The sequence below is a fragment of the Microcaecilia unicolor genome, chromosome 1, assembly GCF_901765095.1.
Source record: "Microcaecilia unicolor chromosome 1, aMicUni1.1, whole genome shotgun sequence".
NCBI lineage: Eukaryota > Metazoa > Chordata > Amphibia > Gymnophiona > Siphonopidae > Microcaecilia > Microcaecilia unicolor.
The window spans coordinates 523,435,730-523,459,052 of record NC_044031.1 but is presented as its reverse complement, the minus strand read 5'-3'; positions in this window follow the sequence as shown (position 1 = coordinate 523,459,052).

The window sequence follows — 23,323 nt, the reverse complement described above, 5'->3', positions numbered from 1 at the left end:
AGCTTCTGCAGATCCTTTTTCATGTTTTCCACTCCCGGGTGTCCCCTCTGTTACAAATCTTAGTATCATCCGCAAAAAGGCAAACTTTACCTTCTAACCCTTCGGCGAGGTCACTCACAAATATATTGAACAGAATCGGCCCCAGCACCGATCCCCGAGGCACTCCACTGCTCACCTTTCCCTCATCCGATCGAATTCCATTTACCACCACCCTCTGGCGTCTGTCTGTCAACCAGTTCCTAATCCAGTTCACCACTTCGGGCCCTATCTTCAGCCTGTCTAGTTTATTCAAGAGCCTCCTGTGGGGAACCGTGTCAAAAGCTTTGCTGAAATCTAAGTAGATTACGTCTATAGCATGTCCATGATTCGATTCTCTGGTCACCCAGTCAAAGAATTCAATGAGATTCATTTGGCACGATTTACCTTTGGTGAAACCATGTTGTCTCGGATCTTGCAACTTATTGGCTTCCAGGAAATTCACTATCCTTTCCTTCAGCATTGCATCCATTACTTTTCCAATAACCGAAGTGTGGCTTACTGGCCTGTAGTTTGCAGCTTCTTCCCTATCACTACTTTTGTGAAGAGGGACTACATCTGCTGTTCTCCACTCCCACGGAACCTCTCCCGTCTCCAAGGATTTATTAAACAATTTTTTTAAATAATTTTTATTGTGACAAGGGAAATGTACTTTAACAGCAACCAACACGCAAAATCAAACAGCCACTTACTTACAGGTTGACATGTACAAGGGACCCGCCAGAACCTCTCTGAGCTCCCTCAATATCCTGGGGTGGATCCCGTCTGGTCCCACGGCTTTGTCCACCTTTAGATTTTCAAGTTGTTCATACACACTCTCTTCAGTGAACGGTGCTATATCCACTCCATTCTCATATGTACTTTTGCCAGTCAATCATGGTCCTTCTCCAGGATTTTCTTCTGTGAGAACAGAACAAAAGTATCTGTTTAGCAAATTTGCTTTTTCTTCATTATCTGCATAGCGGTTCGCAGCATCTTTCAGTCTCACAATTCCCTTTTTAATCTTCCTCCTTTCACTAATATACCTGAAGAAATTTTTGTCACCCCTCCTTACCTTTCTAGCCATTTGTTCTTACGCTTTCGCCAGACGTATCTCTCTCTTGGCTTCTTTCAGTTTCATCTGGTATTCCTCTCCGTGTTCCTTTTCTTGAGTTTTTCTGTATTTCAGGAACGCCAACTCTTTAGCCTTTATTTTCTCAGCCACTTGCTTGGAGAACCATATTGGTTTCCTTTTTCTCTTGCTTTTATTTACTTTTCTTACATAAAGGTTTGTGGCCTTATTTATAGCTTCTTTCAGCCTGGACCACTGTCCTTCCACTTCTCATTCGTCCTCCCAGCCCATCAGCTCCTTTCTCAGGTATTCCCCCATTTTACTAAAGTCAGTATGCTTGAAATCCAGGACTTTTGAGTTTTGAGTGGCCGCCCTCCACTTCAGCTGTCATATCAAACCAAACTGTTTGATGGTCACTGCTGCCCATGTGGGCACCCACTCGGACATTTGACAAACTATCCCCATTTGTGAGCACCAGATCCAGCGTCGCTCCCTGCCTCGTGGGTTCCGTCACCATTTGTCTGAGCAGAGCACTTTGAAAAGCATCTACGATCTCTCTACTTCTTTCTGATTCCGCAGATGGAACCTTCCAATCTACATACGGCAGATTGAAATCTCCCAGCAACAGCACCTCTCTCTTCTTTCCTAACTTTTGAATATCTGCAATCAGATTCCTATCTAGTTCCTCCAGTTGTGTCGGGAGTCTGTAGACAACACCCATGTGGACAGAGGTTCTTTCATCTCTTTTTAAGGTGATCCGTATCGCTTCTTCCTTTCCCCAGGTCCCTGTCATTTCAGTCGCTGCGATATCATTTCTCACATACAGAGCTACTCCTCCACCTTTACGACCATCTCTATCCTTCCTAAATAGATTATAGCCTGGTATGTTTCATCCCATTCATAGGAACCATTGAGCCATGTCTCAGTGATTGCAACAATGTCTAAGTCTGCCTCCAACATCAGGGCTTGAAGGTCATGAACTTTATTGCTTAGACTGCGAGCATTTGTGGTCATCGCTTTCCATCTACATTTCAGTGGAATTTTTATCTTCCGTTTAGTTTCTTGTATAGAAAAATGAGCACAAAATAGAGTTTATAACTGCTGTTTTCTTTATTTCTACAAAAAATATGAGCAGTCCGCAACAAACTCTATACCTGGACATAAAATGGGTCATCAGAAATGGAAACTTCGGTGCGTGTTTTTGATACACACTGAGGCCCCTTTTTACCACAGTGGGTAAAAGGCAGGTTTTTTAAAAAGAAACTTTAGACCTTTTTCTCTCATCTATGGCTTAATTTTATTTAACTTTGCTGTTTGAACTCAGCTTTGTGTATTTTATTATATTGTACTATAGTACATGTTGTTACTTTTTCTTTTGTTTTATGTATCTTTAAAAATTTAACAAAAATATTATTAAAAAAAAAGCTGTCCAATAAGTTTTAAAAAATCTTTTCTCCTCCACCTTTGATGGCACTGCCTATCCAACTGGAACACTTTAGAACAGCTTTAAACTTTTTACAGGTGTACCCGGTATAGGCAGTCCCTTATTTCTAATTATCTTTTTGCTATTGTTTTCAATAGCATTTGCTATTGTTTTGGGTGAACCAGTGTGATAGGCTCACCTCATCGGCCGTCTCCTGCTTTTTCTAACCTCCACTCCAACATGTCTTTCTCCTGTACCCCCACCCCTTGTGCCCAGGTCAGATGAACATTTCCTCCCTCCCCATGTCTCTCTCCTGCGCTCCCCCTCCCATGCCAACATCGGTAAACATTCCCCAATGCATCCCACCCCCAATGTACATTTTGAAATGGTTTTCCCTTTCTGAGCACTAAAAGCAGCAGCGTTTCACATTTAGCTGCCTGCCCTGTGTTGGCTCAGCAGTCTTTTTCTCTCTGCTGCGCCCCGCCCCCTTCGCTGTAACTTCCTGTTTCTGCAGGGGTGTGGCAGAGAGAAAGAAAGACTTCTGGGCTGATGCAAGACAGGCAGATGAATGTGAAACACTGCCTCTGTTAGTGCTCAGAAGGGGAAAATCATGTTGGAACATTTTTGGGGGAGGGGGGTTGGGAGAGAAGCTCAGGACATCTACCATTGGTGGCAGAGGCAGCGACGAGAGAGAGAAAGAGAGAAGCTCAAAGTAAGGACAGCTGCAGATGAAAAAAGGTGCCGGTATGCTGTACCAGTGCGTACCGGCACAAAAAAAGCCCTGGGAACCCTCGTAGTCATACAGACAAACCAAACACAGCGAAGGTATCATCTTCACTGTGTTTGGTTTATTTTTGAATAGCATTTACGCCTGATGTAAATTTTTGACCTTTGCAGCTAATCCTCTTTTTTTTTTTTTTTTTTGACCATTCTCCTAATTTTATCATAGTCTCCTTTTTGAAAGTTAAATGCTAGTGTATTGGATTTCCTGTGTGTACTTACTCCTAGAGATTATGTCAAATCTGATCATGTTATGATCAGTTATCAGGTGGTCCTATCACCATTATCCCCTGCATCAGGTCATGTGTACCACTAAGGACTAGGTCCAGAATGGTTCCCCCTCTTGTTGGTTCCTGACCCAGCTGCTCCATAAAGCAGTCCTTAATTTCATAAGTACATAAGTGTTGCCATACTGGGATAGACCGAATGTCCATTAAGCCCAGTATCCTGTTTCCAACAGTGGCCAATCTAGGTCACAAATACCTGGTAAAATCTCAAAACAGTATAATACATTTTATGCTGCTTATCCTAGAAATAAGCAGTAGATTTTCCCAAGTCCATTTTAATAATGGCTTATAGACTTTTCTTTTAGGACGCTATCCAAACCTTTGTTAAACCCCGCTAAGCTAACCACTTTTACCACATTTTCTGGCAACGAATTCCAGAGTTTAATTACACATTGAATGAAAAAATAATTTCTCTGATTTGTTTTAAATGTACTAATTTGTAGCTTCATTGCATGCCCCCTAGTCCTAGTATTTTTGTGATTCAAGGAATGCCAAGTTGAGCTATTTGGAACATGTAAGAGGTTCTCTTATAGCTAGAGGGTCCCATCTTTGTGCTAGGATGCTGACCTCTCGCAGAGACATTTCTAGTACAGAACGGAATTATTAAGCAATTATATACAAAAGTTTTTAAACCACAAAAGGAGTGACCTAGTGGTAAGGGTGGTGGACTTTGGTCCTGGGGAACTGAGGAACTGAGTTTGATTCCCACTTCAGGCACAGGCAGCTCCTTGTGACTCTGGGCAAGTCACTTAACCCTCCATTGCCCCATGTAAGCCGCATTGAGCCTGCCATGAGTGGGAAAGTGCGGGATACAAATGTAACAAAAAAAAAAGATGATCATTGTTTGACATTTATGATTATTTCTGGCCTTCAAGAAGTCCACTGGTTAAGGTATGTGCTTATTGGGAGGAAGTTTGTGTGAATATATGTTAGAATAATTATGCAGGTTTAAATATTTTTGCTGCGTATTACTATATTGCTAGTGGTTTTTGTCTTTATATATCTGGACAGTGCTCACACATCTTTCTAAAACAGTGGTTTTCAATCTAATCCTCAGGGATCACCTGGCCAGGCTGCTTTTCAGGATACCCACAATGAATATGAAAAAGATATTTGCATGCAGTGGAGGAAGTTCATGCTAATACATCTTCTGCATATTCATTGTGGAAATCCTGAAAATCTGACTGGCCAGGTGGTCCCTGAAGGCTGAGTTGAAAGTCACTACTCTAAAGAAGAGAGTAAGATGCTGTTGTCAGAGTTACCATAATCTGTGAATGTTTGGTGCCACCTTGTGTGGGTTTGACATATTTCTCCAGACGTACTTCAACCTGTATAATAGGAGAGACATAACAGTATTTGGCATGGTTTATACTATTATGTTTTTTTTTTTTCAAATGTCCATTTAGTCATTTTGTTGCATTTTACTTTTATATAAGCAGTAAGGAACAATTGGCCTGACATTCAAAGGATTTATGTCCAAACTTTGAGAGTTATGCACCTATGTTAGCCTCTTTGAAAATTTACTAGGGCAGAGTGCATTAATTTTTACTAAACGTTTTCACTAAATGCTTAAATTTAGGAGCATATAAAATAGAGCAGACTTAAGGTAGGGAAAACAAGTTAGGAGCTTAGCAAGCCTGAAGGTATAAGCATAACTTTTAAGTTGCTAAATTAAGATGATTTTTTCAGCTGAAAACTTATGCTTCTAAATTTGGTTGAAAATAGGACACAAATTTAGGAGCTCACTGGTCAATATTCAGCTGGCAGTGGTCAGCTGACCGTCACCAGCTAAGATAGACCTAGATATTCAATTTTGTTATTTTATTCCACATCCCCACCCCCACCAATTCCAATCCCCCCACCCAAACTTCTCTCACATGCAGTCCAAGGTATGCAGTACACTTCTCCAGGATGGGCACATGGTTTTGGGAAAAATGCTGGAAGAATGATTGACTGATTTAAGATGGAATTCCGGCACGACTTAGGAAGAAACTTAGGGGTCCTTTTAAGAAGCTGCGGCAAAAGGGGGCCTGCGCTAGCATTGGTGCGTGTTTTTGATGCGCGCTGAGGCCCCTTTTTACCACAGTGGGTAAAAGGCAGGTTTTTAAAAAAGAAATGGATGTGTGGCAAGTGAAGCATTTGTCGTGCGCCCATTTTGGGTGGGAGCACTTACCGCCACCTATTGAGATGGCAGTAAGGGCTCCTGCGCTACAAGTGTAATGGTTAGAGTGGGATATGGGCCTGGGTTCCCTTCCCTACAGTGCACTGCACCGACCACTAGGCTACTCCATAGACCTGCTTGCTGCTCCAGTAGGACTGGCCATAACATCTGAAGCTGTCATAGAGGCTGGTATGTACTGTTTCTTTCACATATTTGGAGGAAGGGAGGAGATCAGTGACCACTGGGGGAGTAAGGGGGGGGGGGGTCATGCCTTAATCCCTCCAGTGATCATCTGGTCATTTAGGGATCTTTTTGTAACTTAGTCGTGATTGAAACAGGTCTAGACCACAATGTCTAACTTTTAGCCCCAGATGTTTTTGTTTTGTTCTATCTGGCAGAAAAATGTCAAGTTTTGAGAACACCCAAATCCCACCCCCAACATTCCCCTGACACGCCCCCTTGTGATTGGATGCACTATATATGAACAGACTTGGAAAAACATCTTTAAATTGTGTTTTTGACATTTTGGCAAAAAAAAAAAAAATCTACCACTTTTTGCTGCTTTTTGGATGTTTTTCTGTTTTGAAAATGAGCTCCTAAATATGAATTAGATTGAGGCTTAATGTTCAATTTAATTCCTTTGAGTAATGTTTGGAAAAAAGTTAAATAGGAGGGATAGAGTTAATTTATGGTAAACTATGACGGAAATCTGAAAGAATGTTTGCATTCAATGGCTTGGTAAAGCAGCTATAGTGTGTGCACAGTAATAGCGCTAACCGCTGAGTATGTGCTGTGTTATTCAGTAGCACTGCATACATTTAGTGGCGCTACAGAAATGATTAGTAGTAGTACTTAAAGCTGGGAGAGAATGGAAGGATGCTATGGGCTGGAATTGTAAGTTTAGGGGTCCACAATTGTCTTTTTTTTAAATTAGACAGAAACACAAATAGAAACATGCTGGAGTAGGACACACTAAAAAGGGCACACACACTAGGAGGACAGGGTTTTTTTTTAATTGATTTGGTTGAAGTCAGAGTAGACACATAAAAAGAAGAAGATTCTTATCCAATATGTCCCAAGGACTTTCAAAGCCAGAAAACACTGGTGTGCCCTGCAAACATAAAGTTGGACTACTAGAGCTAAGTGACAAATTAATTTAAACAAAGTATGCACACTCAGGACTAGACAATATACTTAAAAGAACAGAGGAGAGAGAAATTTTACCTCTTTCCAATAACCGTGCTAAAGTTGTTTCTGAACTGTAAGACAAAAAGGGAAACAGAATTTACAGTATCTAGTTCTTAATAAAATTAATTTCACTGAATCAGTATGGAAGAGAGAAATTTTAATGTCTAGCCATAAAATATAGTTATACTTATCTGAAAGTGTTTGTGATGTTATCTTGTGCCATACCATTGAAATCCTGGAAAAAGATTGTTTGACATTTGTTTGGTGGAAAAGTTAAAACCTCTAAACATCTTCTTATTAATATTGGATTAAATGTATTTTAATGTTAAATCCCCTGTTTGGTGTGAGTTTTACTGGGAAATCAATTGCCGTTGGCCTTGATTTATTAACATTTACCTTCTTATCAAATCCTATACCAATCTGTCAGGTTTTAAGGATATCCACAATGAATATGCATAAGATTGATTTGCATATACTGCCTCCATTGTATGTAAATTTCTTTCATGCATATTCATTGTGGATACCCTGACAACCTGATTGGCAAGGGGGTATTCCAAGACTGACTTGGGAAACACTGGCCTAAAGCAGCCAGCTGAGAGCCAAAGCAGAGATCTAGAGGTTGTCCATTCAAGTTCCACAGTAGCTTTTTGTAATTTTTGTTTTTTATTTTTAATTGTGAGCATTCCAGGAACAGAAAAATACCAACTGTGATTTCCTTTATTTCTATTCAATGGAGAACTACTCAATCAGAACACCTTTCTGTAACCTGGGCACACCAAGTACCAGGTCTAAATATGGATATCCATCTTTTTGAACATGAATGTCCCTTCCCCTTCTGCTATCAGAGTTGGATGTCCAGGTACTCCAGGACTGACTTGGGAAACAGTGCTTTAGGCTACTCCTCCATATGGACATGTTTGTACCCATTTTTTAAATATGGACGTTCCTTTGCTACCACAAAAGTTTTGTCCTGTTCATAATTTGGACATTTCAGTTTGTAAAATGGATGTTCATGTTAGATGTTTCCAGCACTTGGGCATACATCTTACATGTATGACCACTTGTGATGTACTGACTTGGACATCCACATTCTGAGTTGAACAGCCTTTCTAAAATGCCCATCTTTATCAATTGGCTCACGTTTATCCATATCCCTTCAAAAAATGTAACAGATTGGTGAGGGAAGATGTCCCTTCTCTAAATCCATGTTGGTGGTTAGCATATCTGGGGTTAAAAAAAAAGGTTTGGACAAGTTCCTGGAGGAAAATTCCATGGAGGGGCATAATCGAACGTCGCCGGCCAAATAGATCGCCGGTGATCTATGTTGGCAGCGGCGCTATAGCTGGCCGGAACCGTATTATCGAAAAAGATGGCCGGCCATCTTTTTTTGTCAATAATATGGTTTAGCCCGGCCAAATGCCATGGAGTTCGCCGAGTTTGAGATGGCCGGGTTTGTTTTTCAGCGATAATGGAAAGTTGTCGGCCATCTCAGGCCCCAGCCAAATTCAAGGCATTTGGCCATGGGAGGAGCCAGCATTTTTAGTGCACTGGCCCCCCGGACATGCCAGGACACCAACCAGCCACCCTAGGGGTCACTGCGGTGGACTTCAGAAAAGCTCCCATGTGCATAGCTCCCTTACTTTGGGAGCTGAGCCCCCCAAACCCACTACCCACAAATGTACTGCACCCACTAAATTTGCTCCAGGGACCTGCATACAGCCTCTAGGACTTATTGCTGCTGTATACCTTTGGCACACCAGTTCACACCTGAAGACTAATCTCTCTGAAAGTCCTTTCTTGAAATAAGCACGTTTACTCACAGTTAACTGCAGATCAGAGGTTGTGCCCCACTGGCAAAGAGTCCCCTGGTACTAAGATTAGCAGTAGGTCAGAGCTGGCACAATGGTGTACAACAGGGGCGTATCTGCGTGGGGCCTCAGGGGCCTGGGCCCCCGCAGATTTCGCCCTGGCCCCCCCCTACCGCTGCCAACCCTCCCCCTCCGTTGCTCGCCTACCTTCGCTGGCGGGGGACCCCAACCCCCGCCAGCCGAGGTCCGCGTCCTCCTGCCGCTGCCGGCTGCCTTTGGTCCTTTAATTCTTCCATTGAAGCTGGCGCCGACGAAAGTTTCTTTTGAGTCTGACGTCGCTGCACGTTGTACGTGCAGGACGTCAGACTCAGAAATTGTTTCTGAGTCTGACGTCCTGCACGTACAACGTGCAACGTGCAGCGACGTCAGATTTAAAAGAAACTTTTTCGTCGACGGCGGCGCCAGCTTCAATGGAAAAATGAAAGGACCAAAGGCAGCCGGCAGCGGCAGGAGGACGCGGACCTCGGCTGGCGGGGGTTGGGGTCCCCCGCCAGCGAAGGTAGGCGAGCAACGGAGGGGGAGGGTTGGCAATGGCAGCGGCTGGGGGGAGGGGGATCGGCAATGGCGGCGGCGGCGGCGGGGGGGGGGGCTATAATGTGCCCCCTCACTCTGGCCCTGGCCCCCCCTACCGCCGCAGGTCAGATACGCCCCTGGTGTACAATGCCTTCTTTTAGCACCATTCAAGGTAAGAACTACGTTCTCTAACGTGGGTAACACAGGAAAGGGAACTAAAACTGGCTTACAAAAATGGCCACTACCGCATGGACTACAACAGGAAACAAAACAGGGCACACTCTGACCCAGTTAGCAGGGGGGGAAAGCACCATGGGAGTGGAGCCCAGTACCCTACACCCACCACAATGCATTGCTAATGTGACTCTGCAGGGCACCTAACAGAAAAGGTGTCGCACTCACCCGAGAGCCACATCGCAACCAGGGAAAGGCTGTCGGAGGATACAACACATTCTGCTGTCATGGAGGTGGGTATGACATTTGAGGCTGGCATACAGGCTGGCAAAAAAGGTTTTTAGTTTTATTTTTTTAGTATGGAAGGGGGTAGGTGACCACTGGGGGAGTATGGGGAGGTCATCCCCCATTCCCTCAAGTGGTCATCTGGTCATTTGGGGCACATTTTTGAGGCTCGGTTGTGAAAATAAAAGGACCAAGTAAACACGGCGAAATACTGCTTAACGCCGCTTTTTTTTCCATTATCGGCGAAAGCCGGCCATCTGGTAGCCACGCCCATGCCCGCCCATGTCCCACCTTTGCTAATCTGACACGCCCCCTTGACCTTTCGCTGGTGAAGCGACAGGAAAGCGGTGATGCTGTCAAAAATGCCGCTTTCGATTATACCGATTTCGCCGCGTTTAAGAAATCGCCGGCCATCTCCCGATTTGTGTCGGAAGATGGCCAACGATCACTTTCGATTATAAGCTGGATAGTCTGCTATTGAGATAGAAGTGGGGAAAGCTATTGTTGTCCTTGGTAGCATGGAATCTTACTACTATATGGGATTCTGCCAGGTTCTTGTGACCTAGATTAGCCACTGTTGGAAGCAGGATGGACCATTGACCTGCCCCAATATGGCTGTTCTTGTGTTCTATGTATATGCTCAGTAATATTCTTCTTTATTAGTCTCTACCATTTTGCCTGGCACAAACATCAGGCTCACTGGTCTATAATTTCCCTGGTCATCTCTGGATCCTTTTTTAAAAATTGGCATTACATTAGCCACCCTCCAATCTTCTGGTACCAAGTTTGATTTTAAAAACAAATTACTAATAATAACTCTGCAAGTTCCTTTTTTAATTCTATCAGTATTCTAGGATCTATGCCATTAGGTCCAGGTGATTTGCTATTTTGTAGTTTGTCAAATTGCCCCATTACACTTTCAGGTTACTGAGATTTGTTTCAGTTCCTCCAACTTTTCATTCTTCCAACCATTAATATTATTTCTGGCATCGGTATCTCCCCCACATCTTCCTTAGTGAAGACTAAGGCAAAAAATTCATTTAGTCTCTCCACTATGGCCTTGCCCTCCCTGAATGCCCCTTTTACCCTTCAATTGTCTAGTAGTTTTTATGCCTTTTTGCCTCCAAGGCAAGCTTCTTTTCAAAGTCTCTTTGCCTTCCTTTAGTGATTTGCATGTGACTCATAGGCATTGGAATAGGGGAAGCTACAGGTGCCGTGGCACCCCCCCAAAATCTGGAAGGGGCAGGAGGTGCACCAGACTCTCCCCACTCCCACTCAATACCCCACTGCTGCTGCTGTTTCAGTAGTTACATAGTAACATAGTAAATGACGGCAGATAAAGACCTGTACGGGCCATCCAGTCTGCCCAACAAGATAAACTCATTTACACGGTATTTGATACTTTATATGTATACCCGAGTTTGATTTGTCCTTGCCTTTCTCAGGACACAGACTGTAGAAGTCTGCCCAGCACTGTTCTTGTACTAAGTTCTGAAGCTAACGTTGAAGCCCCTTAAAATTTACACTCCAGCCCTTCCCTGTCTATTCAGTCATGATCAGGGCATAGAACATAGAAGTCTGCCCAGCTCCCATTTTGTTTCCCAATTTCCGGTGTCGCCACCCAATCTCCGCTATTGATCATGGGGTTGTTCTCTTTATCCTCTTGGGTGCCGGTCTCACCCCCTTTGAAATCATTTCCTGTTCAGGGGCAGATCCAGAAGTCAAAAGGAGGAAGAGAGTGGCCCTGCATTGCTTTTTCTTTGTTTTTGCTACCACTGAATGGAGAGGGGAGCAGAGAAAAAGGGCAGATGTTGGACAGGAGGGGAGAGAGAGGGCAGATGCTGGATGGGGAGAATAGAGGGCACATGCTGGATGGAAAAGGGGAAAAGAGGGTGCATGCTGGATGGAAGGGGAGAAAAAGAGGGCACACATGCTGGATGGAAGAGGAGAAAAAGAGGGCACACATGCTGGATGGAAGGGGGAGAGAAAGGGGGCACATATTGTGTGGAAGGGGGAGAGAAAGGGGGCACACATTGTGTGGAAGGGGGAGAGAAAGAGGGCACACACTGGGTGGAAGTGGGAGAGAGAGGGAAATGCTGGATAGGGGGAGAAAGAAAGAGGATAGAGTTAGTGAGGGAGTGGGAAATAAGAGGAAGTGAAATAGAAGAGCCAGAGTGAGGGAAAGAAATGGCAAACCATAGGTAGAGAAATTGAAGACTAAGGAGAAGAACGGAAAGAAAATGACAATTGAAGAGGAATGTCACGGATTCAGGGATAGTGAGCCCTTGGACCGCAGCCGGAGCTGAGGCAGACAAGTCACCTGGGCTGGCACAAGGCAGGAGTCAGAACAAGACAGGACTAAGCAAGGAAAGGCAAGACTGGACTAGACAAGACAGGACTAGAATAAACCAGGAGACTAGACAAAGCAAGGCAGAGGTAACAAAGTACAATAGACAAGACAAGGACCGAATCCAGATGAGGCAAGGAAAGCAAGGCAAAGGGGCTAGAACTGGAACCCAGACAGGACAAGGTAAGATCATTTATAAATATGTTAAAAAGCAGTGGTCCCAGCACAGACCCCTGGGGAACCCCACTAACTACCTTTCTCAATTGAGAATACTGACCATTTAACCCTACTCTCTGTTTTCTATCGTTTAACCAGTTTTTAATCCACAATAGGACACTACCTCCTATCCCATGACTCTCCAATTTCTTCTGGAGCATTTCATGAGGTCCTTTGTCAAACGACCTTTGGAAAATCCAGACACACAATATCAACCGGCTCGCCTTTATCCATATGTTTGTTCACCAAAAGTCATGAGGAGCAGCAGTGGGATTTGAACCTTTGCTTCCCCGGTGCTCAGCCCACAGTACTAAGCTATTCATCTTTCCATGAATGAACATAAAACTTTTCCTGTTATCTGTCTGTTTTGCCCTCACATGCCATGTAAATACAGCCTCCCTTACTGTCATGAAACAGAACCAATGTTTTGCATGATCTTTTGTGCAAACTCCATTGTAGTTACTTAATAGTTGACCTCATAAAGAACAGTGCAGTAACTTTGGCCCTACCATCATTTATTCTCAAGCCACACCCTATTTTTTATTCTCCATAAGGTCTCACCCAATGTAAAGAGTGCATGATTAACTCTATATAATTTGAAGTAATTATTCTAATTTTCATAAAGAACAACCTCTTCTGTCTTTTTTTTTCCTGCTCTGTTGGAGAGAACTGTGATGTTTTTCAGAGCCTGAGCCAGTATCATTATGCTCATATTAGCCCTCTCCTCAAGTCACTTCTCTGGCTTCCTATCCGTTTCCACATACAGTTCAAACTCCTCTTATTGACCTATAAGTGCATTCACTCTGTAGCTCCTCAGTACCTCTCCACTCTCATCTCTATTTGCACAGTACACAGAGACATGCATCACTTTTTCTCTTTCTTTGGAGTTGCACTGTGGCATCTTGGGGGTTCAGTTTAATATTTGTCTACATATTTCTATTTTTAATTTGTGATTAGTTCACTGGGTAAACCTCTCTTATTTGCACCCTTCTCCACTGCTAACTCCAGACTCCGTTCCTTTTATCTTGCTGCACCATATGCCTGGAATAGACTTCCTGAGCCGGTACGTCAAGCTCCATCTCTGGCTGTCTTCAAATCTAAGCTAAAAGCCCACCTTTTTCATGCTGCTTTCAACTCCTAACCCTTATTCACTTTGTTCAGAACCCTTATTTTATCATCCTCACTTTAATATTCCCTTATCTCTTGTTTGTCCTGTTTGTCCTAATTAGATTGTAAGCTCTGTTGAGCAGGGACTGTCTCTTCATGTTCAAGTGTACAGTGCTGCATACATCTAGTAGCGCTTTAGAAATGATAAGTAAGTAACTAAAACTGGGACTGGGACCCAGGCAATACAAGGCAAGGAAGAACGAGACAAGACATGGAACTAGATTAAAACTGGGTCCAGAAAAGGACAAGGCAAGGACTGGATCCGGACAGGACTGGACTGCATGAAATGAGACAAGGCTAGGCACAAAACACAGCAGACAAAGCAGGGCAGGAGCTAAGCAACAAGAACAAACAAGAGTATAAACAAGGCAGGAACAGGAATCAGGAAGACTTGGCTTGCAACAGGAATCAGGAACAGACTTGGCTTGGCATCAGGAACAGGAATCAGAAACAGACTTGGCTAACAGGAACAAGGTAAAGCGGAACTAGACAAAGAAGCAAAGCAAGGCTGGATCACATGGCCACTCAATGGTTAAGGGAAGCCACACAAAGAAGCAAGGCTGTGCCACACAGCCAATCAGATTCAAACATCAAATACAGCAAGCAAAAGGTAAAGGGAAACCACACAAAGAAGCAAGGCCTTCAGAAAAATGGTTCAGAAACAAGGCTTTCAGGTACAAGACTCAGAAACGCAGGAACAAGCATTCAGGGACAAGACTCACAGGAACAAAGCCAAGCAGGAATCAAGGCATACAAGAATAAGGCATTTAGGAACAAGGTTTGCAGAAGCAAGGCTTTCAGGAATATGGTTCAGAAACAAAGCTTTCAAGTGCAAGACTCAGAAACGCAGGAACAAGCATTCGGGGACAAGACTCACAGGAACAAAGCCAGGCAGGACTTGGATCCAAACAGGGAACACGAACTCAAGATTAAAAGAGCTGTTGCAAAGGCAAGGCATAAGAGTTCCAACATGCTTTATAAAGGACTTTGCTGATGATATCACAACCTGGGATGAGGCTTGAATAGACCATAATGAGGCTTGGATAGCATGAACACCAGATAGCAGATGCATCAATGCAGGGTCAAGGCAGTCCGGAGAAACCACAAAGCCAGAACACTGGAGGAAAGGTGAGTCTGGAGGCAGGGGCACGGCCACAGCCATAGCAGACACAAGAGACTGGGACCAATACAATTAGAAAAAGTAAATGGCCAGACAACCAAAAGTAGAAAAAATTAATTTTACTTTTAGTTTAGGTTAAAGTGGTGCAGTAACTACTACTACTACTACTTAACATTTCGAGAGCGCTACTAGGGTTACGCAGCGCTGTACAAATTAACAATTAAGGACGGTCCCTGCTCGGAAGAGCTTACAATCTAAAGGACGAAATGTCAAGTTGGGGTAGATAAGTTTTCCTGAGAAGAGGTGAAGTGGTTAGGTGCCGAAGGCGATATTGAAGAGGTGGGCTTTGAGCATTGATTTGAAGATGGGTAGGGAGGGGGCACGGCGTATGGGCTCGGAGTTTGTTCCAGGCGTGGGGTGAGGCGAGACAGAAGGGGCGGAGCCTGGAGTTGGAGGTGGTGGAGAAGGGTACTGAAAGGAGGGATTTGTCTTGAGAGCGGAGGTTACGGGTAGGGACGTAAGGGGAGATGAGGGTAGAGAGGTACGGAGGGGCCGCAGATCGAGTGCATTTGTAGGTGAGTAAGAGAAGCTTGAACTGTATGCGGTATCCGATTGGGAGCCAGTGAAGTGACTTGAGGAGAGGGGTGACATGAGTATATCGGTTAAGGCAGAAGATAAGACGTGCAGCAGAGTTCTGGATGGACTGAAGGGGAGATAGATGGCTACGTGGGAGGCCGGTCAGGAGTAGGTTGCAGTAGTCAAGGCGAGAGGTAATGAGAGAGTGGATGAGAGTTCGGGTGGTGTGCTCGGAGAGGAAGGGGCGAATTTTGCTAATGTTGTAGAGGAAGAAGCGACAGGTCTTGGCTATCTGCTGGATGTGCGCAGAAAAGGAGAGGGAGGAGTCGAAGATGACACCAAGGTTGCGGGCAGATGAGACGGGGACGATGAGGGTGTTATCAACTGAGATAGAGAGTGAAGGGAGAGGGGAAGTGGGTTTGGGTGGGAAAACAATAAGTTCAGTCTTAGACATATTCAGTTTCAGGTGGCGGTTGGACATCCAGGCAGCAATGTCGGATAAGCAGGCCGAGACTTTGGCCTGGGTATCCGCAGTGATTTGTGGTGTGGAGAGATAAAGCTGGGTGTCGTCGGCATAAAGATGATAGTGGAAACCATGAGAAGAAATCAGGGAGCCTAGGGAAGAGGTGTAGATTGAGAAAAGAAGGGGCCCAAGGACAGATCCCTGAGGAACTCCAACAGAGAGCGGGATAGGGGAGGAGGACGCACCATGAGAGTGTACTCTGAAGGTACGATGGGAGAGAGAAGAGGAGAACCAGGAGAGGACAGAGCCCTGGAACCCAAGGGAGGACAGTGTGTCAAGAAGTAGGTTGTGATTGACAGTGTCAAAGGCGGCGGAGAGGTCGAGGAGGATGAGGATGGAGTAGTGACCTTTGGATTTGGCGAGGAATAGGTCATTGCAGACTTTAGATAGTGCTGTTTCTGTTGAGTGTAGGGGGCGAAAGCCGGATTGAAGCGGATCAAGGATGGCATGAGAGGAGAGAAAATCAATACAGCGGCTGTGAACGGCGCGTTCAAGTATCTTGGAGAGGAAGGGTAGGAGGGAAATGGGGCAGTAGTTGGAGGGACAGGTAGGGTCAAGTGATGGTTTTTTGAGGAGTGGAGTGACCACAGCATGCTTGAAGGTGTCCGGGACCGATGCAGTGGAGAGAGAGAGGTTAAGGATATGACAGATGGTGGGGGTGATGGTAGGAGTGATGGTGTTGAGTAGGTTGGTGGGGATGGGGTCAGAGGAACAAGTGGTGGCTTTCGAGGAGGAGAGGAGATGGGTGATTTCCTCTTCGGTGATAGCAGGAAAGGAGGAGAAGGAGGCCTGGGTAGGTTGGATGACAGAGTGAGATATAGGCTGAAGAGGAGGAGAGGGAGTAGTGGAGAATTCGAGGTTGATCTTCTGGACCTTGTCACGGAAGTAGTGGGCTAGAGATTGAGGAGAGAGTGAAGGGGGGGTGGGAGCAGAGGGCACTTTGAGGAGGGAGTTGAGGGTGGCGAATAGACGACGAGGGTTAGAGCTGAGGGAATTGGTCAATTGGATATAGTAGTCCTGCTTAGCGAGGAATAGGGAGGATTGGAAGGAGGATAGCATGAATTTGAAGTGAATGAAGTCAGTAAGGGTGCGAGATTTCCTCCAGAGGCGTTCAGCCGAACGGGCGCAGGAGCGGAGGTATCGGGTGCAAGGGGTCAGCCAGGGCTGGGGATTGGTACGTCTTGTGGGCCGGGAGGTGGACGGTGCAAGAGTGTCAAGAGCGGAGGAAAAAGTGGCATTGTAAGTGGAGACAGCTGTGTCAACGGATATGGAGGACAAGATGGAAGGGAGGAGATCAGAGATAGTAGAGGATAAGGTGGGGGGGGTCGACAGCCTGGAGATTTCTGGACGTAGTAGTTAGTGTTGGGCAAGATTGAGGGGGAGGGTGCTGAAGTGTGAATGTGATAAGGTGGTGGTCGGAGAGGGGAAGAGGTGAAACGCAGAAAATAGAGGGTGAGCAAGTAGAAGAGAGGACGAGATCAAGACAGTGGCCAGATTTGTGAGTAGGGGTGGTGGGGCTCAGTTGGAGGTTGAAGGAGGAGGTAAGAGTGAGGAACTGAGAAACATACGAATCGGAAGGGTTGTCAGTGTGGATGTTGAAGTCACCGAGAATGAGGGATGGGGATGAGGGCTCAAGAAAGACGGAGAGCCAGGCATCGAAGTCGGTAAGGAAGGAAGGAAGGGATTTCTCAGGGGGGCGGTAAATGACTGCAACTCTGAGTGGCAATGGGTGGAATAGACGGATGGAGTGAACTTCAAAGGATAAGCTGTGAGACTGAGGTAGGTGGAGAGGTTGGAAGCTGCAGGCGGGCGAAAGTAGTAGTCCGACGCCGCCACCGCAGCCGACTGGGCGGGGCGAATGGGAGAAACGATAACCTCCGTGGCATAGGGCTGCGATTGAGGCAGAGTTGTCCGGGGTGAGCCAGGTTTCAGTTAGGGCGAGCAGGTGAAGGGAATGGGAGATGAAGAGATCGTGGGTGAAGGGAAGTTTGTTGCAGATTGAGTGGGCGTTCCATAGGGCACACGAGAAAGGGAGGGAGGAGGGGGGGAGGAGGGGAATAGGGATGAGATTGGAGATAACGCGGGATCGTTTGCATAAATGAGATTAGGATGAGGACAGGTGTGGGGGACCTGGGTTGGGATTGATGTCACCCGCGGATAGCAGGAGAAGGAGCAAGAGAGTGCGGAGAAGGGTGGGTGATGAAGGGTGACGAAGGCGGCGAAGACGGGATGCGCTTAGGAGGAAAGGGGAAGGGTTCATGGCAGGAAGGAGGTGTTGAAGGTTGAGAGCTAGGAAGGAGGAGGAAGACAGTAGGGATGGTGAGGTGGTGGGGGACAGGGGTAGGTAGAGGAGGGCAGAAGAGGATAGGGATGGGTAGTGAGATCGTGTGGAAGACAACGGTGAGAGGAGGAAAAGATTAGGGAGGGACAGGGCAAGGAATAGGATGTGAATGGGGGCCATGGGTAGTGACTGAGGTGTTCAAAGGGAAGGTAGGTGGGCTGGGAAACAGGCAGGTGAGGGTAAGCAGTCGGGCAGGAGAGTGATGAGCTGATAGGAAGATGGGCTGGGAAGCAGGGGGGTGGTAGACAGTCAGGTGATTGGTGGAAAGTCAATGATTGGCTAGTAGTCAGGTTGAGAGGCAGGCTGGAGTGGTTTGAAGCAGGATCTGGCGGACTAGGACAAGCTGATGCAGACAGACTGGAGTAGGCTGGGACAGGCTGAAGCAGGCGGACTGGAACAGGCTGTATCAGGCAGACTGGAGTAAGCTGGCTGGAGCAGAGGGCCTGGATTAGGCGGGCTGGAACAGCAGGAGCAGAAGGCTGGAGAGCTGGATCAGGCTGACTGGAGCAAGCTAGATTAGGCTGGATTAGGCGGGCTGGAACAGCCGGAGCAGGTGGCAGGAACAAGCAGGAAGCGCTGGATCCGACGGAGGCTGGAGTAGATGGACTGGGATGAGTAGGAAGAGCTGGATCCGACGGAGCAGGGACGAGCAGGGGGAGCTGGATCAGGCGGGCTGGAGCAAACTGGATTAGGTGGGCTGGAACGCGCAGGGGGAAGCTGGATTAGGCTGGAGCAAGCTGGGTTAGGCGGGCTGGAACAGCTGGAGCAGGTGGCTGGAACAAGGAGGAAGAGGCTGGATCCGACAGACTGGGACGAGCAGGGCTGGATCAGGCGGAGTGGAACAAGGTGGCGAGCTGGATTAGGCGGGCTGGATCAAGCAGTAGCATGCGGGAAGAAGCTGGAATCGATGGAGCTGGATTAGGCGGGCTGGATCAAGCTGTAGCATGCAGGAAGAAGCTGGAATCGATGGACTGGTACAGGGTGGTGGAGATGGGCTGGAGCGAGCAGGGAGAAGCTGGAGTGGTACAGGCTGGACGAGCTGGGTCAAGCTGGAGCAGATGGCTGTGATAAGCAGGCAGGTGGACTGGAACAACAAGCATGGAAGCAGGAAGAAGCTGGATCGTGCGCATGCAGGCAGATGGAGCAGATGAGGCAGATGGAGCAGATGAGGCAGGGCAAGCAGGCAGATGGAGCGGATGAGGCAGAGCAGGCAGGCAGGGAAGCTGGGCCTACAGACTGGTCAGGGACGAGGTGTGGCTGATGGATTGTTTCCCACGGTCTCTGTCCCTGCTCCGGTCGGCCCGTACGCTGGATCGCCTTGAAGCCTCTGCAGATGTTGGATCGGCCGGCTGGAACGGGCTGGTGGACTCTCCTGTCGGCGCTGTGAAGCCCCGGGCGTCTCGGTCCCGTGGTCCGCACTGCAAGTACGCACCCAGGCCGTTCCGACCGGGGAGTGCGGTGGCAGTGCCCAGGACCACGGTCGACCAGTGCGGCAGGCTACGGTCCGCCCGATCCCTCTGCGCAGGGGCCCGAACACTCCGGGCACCCCCGGACTGTGCTGGCCGAGGCAGAGAGACCGCGGGAGCTCTGAGCAGCCGAGCGACGGTGGGGGCAGGCCGCAGCCACGCGGCAGGCAGGCAACAGGGAGCCACCGCCAACCCGGACCGTCCTCCCGCGCCGGAGACCAACGACGCCGTCACAAATGGACCCGCTATGTTCCCCGTTCCCGGTAGTTCCCTGCCCGCAGTCAGCGGTCTCTCCTTCCCGCCCGCCGCAGCCACGTCCACCGCTGGACGTGTGGTCGGGCCCAGGTCGCTCTTCGCTGGCGCTGCGAGGTGGCCGCCCGAGGGTGCAGGGACAGCTCACCGGTCATTCGCCGCTGCGTTAATAAGTAGTAATAAATATAGAAAATGGAAATAAGGTGATTTATTGGACTAATTTTAATATATTTTTGACTAATGTTTGGAGACCAAACCCTCTTTTCTCGTGTCAGAACAGATTACCATAACAGCAGTTTAATGTCCTGGCCTGAGGCAAGAGGTTTTGACCCCTGAAAGCTAATTGAAAAATATGTTTAGTCCAATAAAATGGTATCTTCATCATATTTTCCATTTTTTGTTTTATTTCTATTTGTTACTGATAGTGATTGGAATAAGTCAGTTTTTGAAAATTACATCTTCTGTTTTTATATTTGCACAGTACACAGATACATCCATCACTTTTTCTCTTTCTTTGGAGTTGCACTGTGGCATCTTGGGGGTTCAGTTTAATATTTGTCTACATATTTCTATTTTTAATTTGTGATTAGTTATTTTATACTGCGCGGGGGTCTGTTTGTGTTCTGTGTATATAAAACAGACATGGTTTTCATTAGTATCAACTGTGCAGGATGGATCTGTATTCATCTGGCTTCTTGAGTTTTTCAATAGGGTTTATTGACATTATTGCAGTATTTGTGGTGCTGTGTTTTCCTAAGTAGGTGCTTGTTATGTGATTTGTGGAAGTTACACTGCTATTATGGTATGGTAGACTTGCTCTTTAGGTCCTTAGTGACATTTGTAGTGTTTTTGTATTACTTCACAGTATCCTTGGTACTGTATTTTGGATTTGAATTTAGATCACAGCTTTCTCAGGTACAGTGGTGGAAATAAGTATTTGATCCCTTGCTGATTTTGTAAGTTTGCCCACTGACAAAGACATGAGCAGCCCATAATTGAAGGGTAGGTTATTGGTAACAGTGAGAGATAGCACATCACAAATTAAATCCGGAAAATCACATTGTGGAAAGTATATGAATTTATTTGCATTCTGTAGAGGGAAATAAGTATTTAATCCCTCTGGCAAACAAGACCTAATACTTGGTGGCAAAACCCTTGTTGGCAAGCACAGCGGTCAGACGTCTTCTGTAGTTGATGATGAGGTTTGCACACATGTCAGGAGGAATTTTGGTCCACTCCTCTTTGCAGATCATCTCTAAATCATTAAGAGTTCTGGGCTGTCGCTTGGCAACTCGCAGCTTCAGCTCCCTCCATAAGTTTTCAATGGGATTAAGGTCTGGTGACTGGCTAGGCCACTCCATGACCCTAATGTGCTTCTTCCTGAGCCACTCCTTTGTTGCCTTGGCTGTATGTTTTGGGTCATTGTCGTGCTGGAAGACCCAGCCACGACCCATTTTTAAGGCCCTGGCGGAGGGAAGGAGGTTGTCACTCAGAATTGTACGGTACATGGCCCCATCCATTCTCCCATTGATGCGGTGAAGTAGTCCTGTGCCCTTAGCAGAGAAACACCCCCAAAACATAACATTTCCACCTCCATGCTTGACAGTGGGGACGGTGTTCTTTGGGTCATAGGCAGCATTTCTCTTCCTCCAAACACGGCGAGTTGAGTTCATGCCAAAGAGCTCAATTTTTGTCTCATCTGACCACAGCACCTTCTCCCAATCACACTCGGCATCATCCAGGTGTTCACTGGCAAACTTCAGACGGGCCGTCACATGTGCCTTCCGGAGCAGGGGGACCTTGCGGGCACTGCAGGATTGCAATCCGTTATGTCGTAATGTGTTACCAATGGTTTTCGTGGTGACAGTGGTCCCAGCTGCCTTGAGATCATTGACAAGTTCCCCCCTTGTAGTTGTAGGCTGATTTCTAACCTTCCTCATGATCAAGGATACCCCACGAGGTGAGATTTTGCGTGGAGCCCCAGATCTTTGTCGATTGACAGTCATTTTGTACTTCTTCCATTTTCTTACTATGGCACCAACAGTTGTCTCCTTCTCGCCCAGCGTCTTACTGATGGTTTTGTAGCCCATTCCAGCCTTGTGCAGGTGTATGATCTTGTCCCTGACATCCTTAGATAGCTCCTTGCTCTTGGCCATTTTGTAGAGGTTAGAGTCTGACTGATTCACTGAGTCTGTGGACAGGTGTCTTTCATACAGGTGACCATTGCCGACAGCTGTCTGTCATGCAGGTAACGAGTTGATTTGGAGCATCTACCTGGTCTGTAGGGGCCAGATCTCTTACTGGTTGGTGGGGGATCAAATACTTATTTCCCTCTGCAGAATGCAAATAAATTCATATACTTTCCACAATGTGATTTTCCGGATTTAATTTGTGATGTGCTATCTCTCACTGTTACCAATAACCTACCCTTCAATTATGGGCTGCTCATGTCTTTGTCAGTGGGCAAACTTACAAAATCAGCAAGGGATCAAATACTTATTTCCACCACTGTATAGTAGATATTTTCCCGTCCCTGGAGGGCTTACAATTTAAGTTTTCTGCCTGATTCAATGGAGGGTTAAGTGACTTGTCCAAGCTTTCAAGAAGCAGCAGAGGCCTCCCCATTTCTCAGCCTGTAGCTCTATTAGATACAGCTAATACAGATAGCACATATTATTTATTTATTTGCTGCATTTGTATCCCACATTTTCCCCACCTATTTGCAGGCTCAATGTAGCTTACAATGTTCCTTCATGGCATTTGCCACTCCAGAGTAAAAAGGTACAGTTGATATTAGAGTACATGGCTTACATAATAGATTATGTGATTAACATAATGGATCGTCATTACAGAGTAAAAGAGACAATTGGTATTATCTAAAGAATATTGATGACCTGGAAGATTAAATAGATTAATAGCACGTCATTTCAGAGTATAGATGCAATTTGTATACTACAGAGAATATAGATGATCTACAAGAACTAAGCAATAATCATAAGGAGAAAACATTTTGAATATCAGTAAGATGTGATGTATTACAGTTCCTGTTATGGGTCATTGTGGTATGCCTTGTTGAAGAGATAGGTCTTTAGTGATTTGCAAAAATTGATTAGATTGTAAATTATTTTCAGGTCCATTGGCAATGTATTCCACAGCTGCATGGATACAGCTACATTAGCTGTATCTAATCTTTGGTAACTCAACCACTTACTAAAGACTAGCTTAGCTGAAGCCTGGTAGCCATTTGGCAACCTTCCAAAAACATTGATAGGTAAATTATTATATGGTTGCCAGTAACCTCAGGGATTGTGTTATAGTGCTGCTGAATCACTGTTCACATGGCTAATGGGAAGATGCTGGATGGGTGAGCTAGGGCTGATAGAAAGTCAAGTATTAAAGTACCTGTGTATATTTCCAAACTACTGCAAATACGTTTCTGTTTAATATGCTGCATTATTTTGATTTTTTTTGCTACATAATTCCCTGGTGTACTAGTGTGCATAATAGCATCAGTAACAGAGGTACTGGGGGAGATAGTTGGTGGACAGT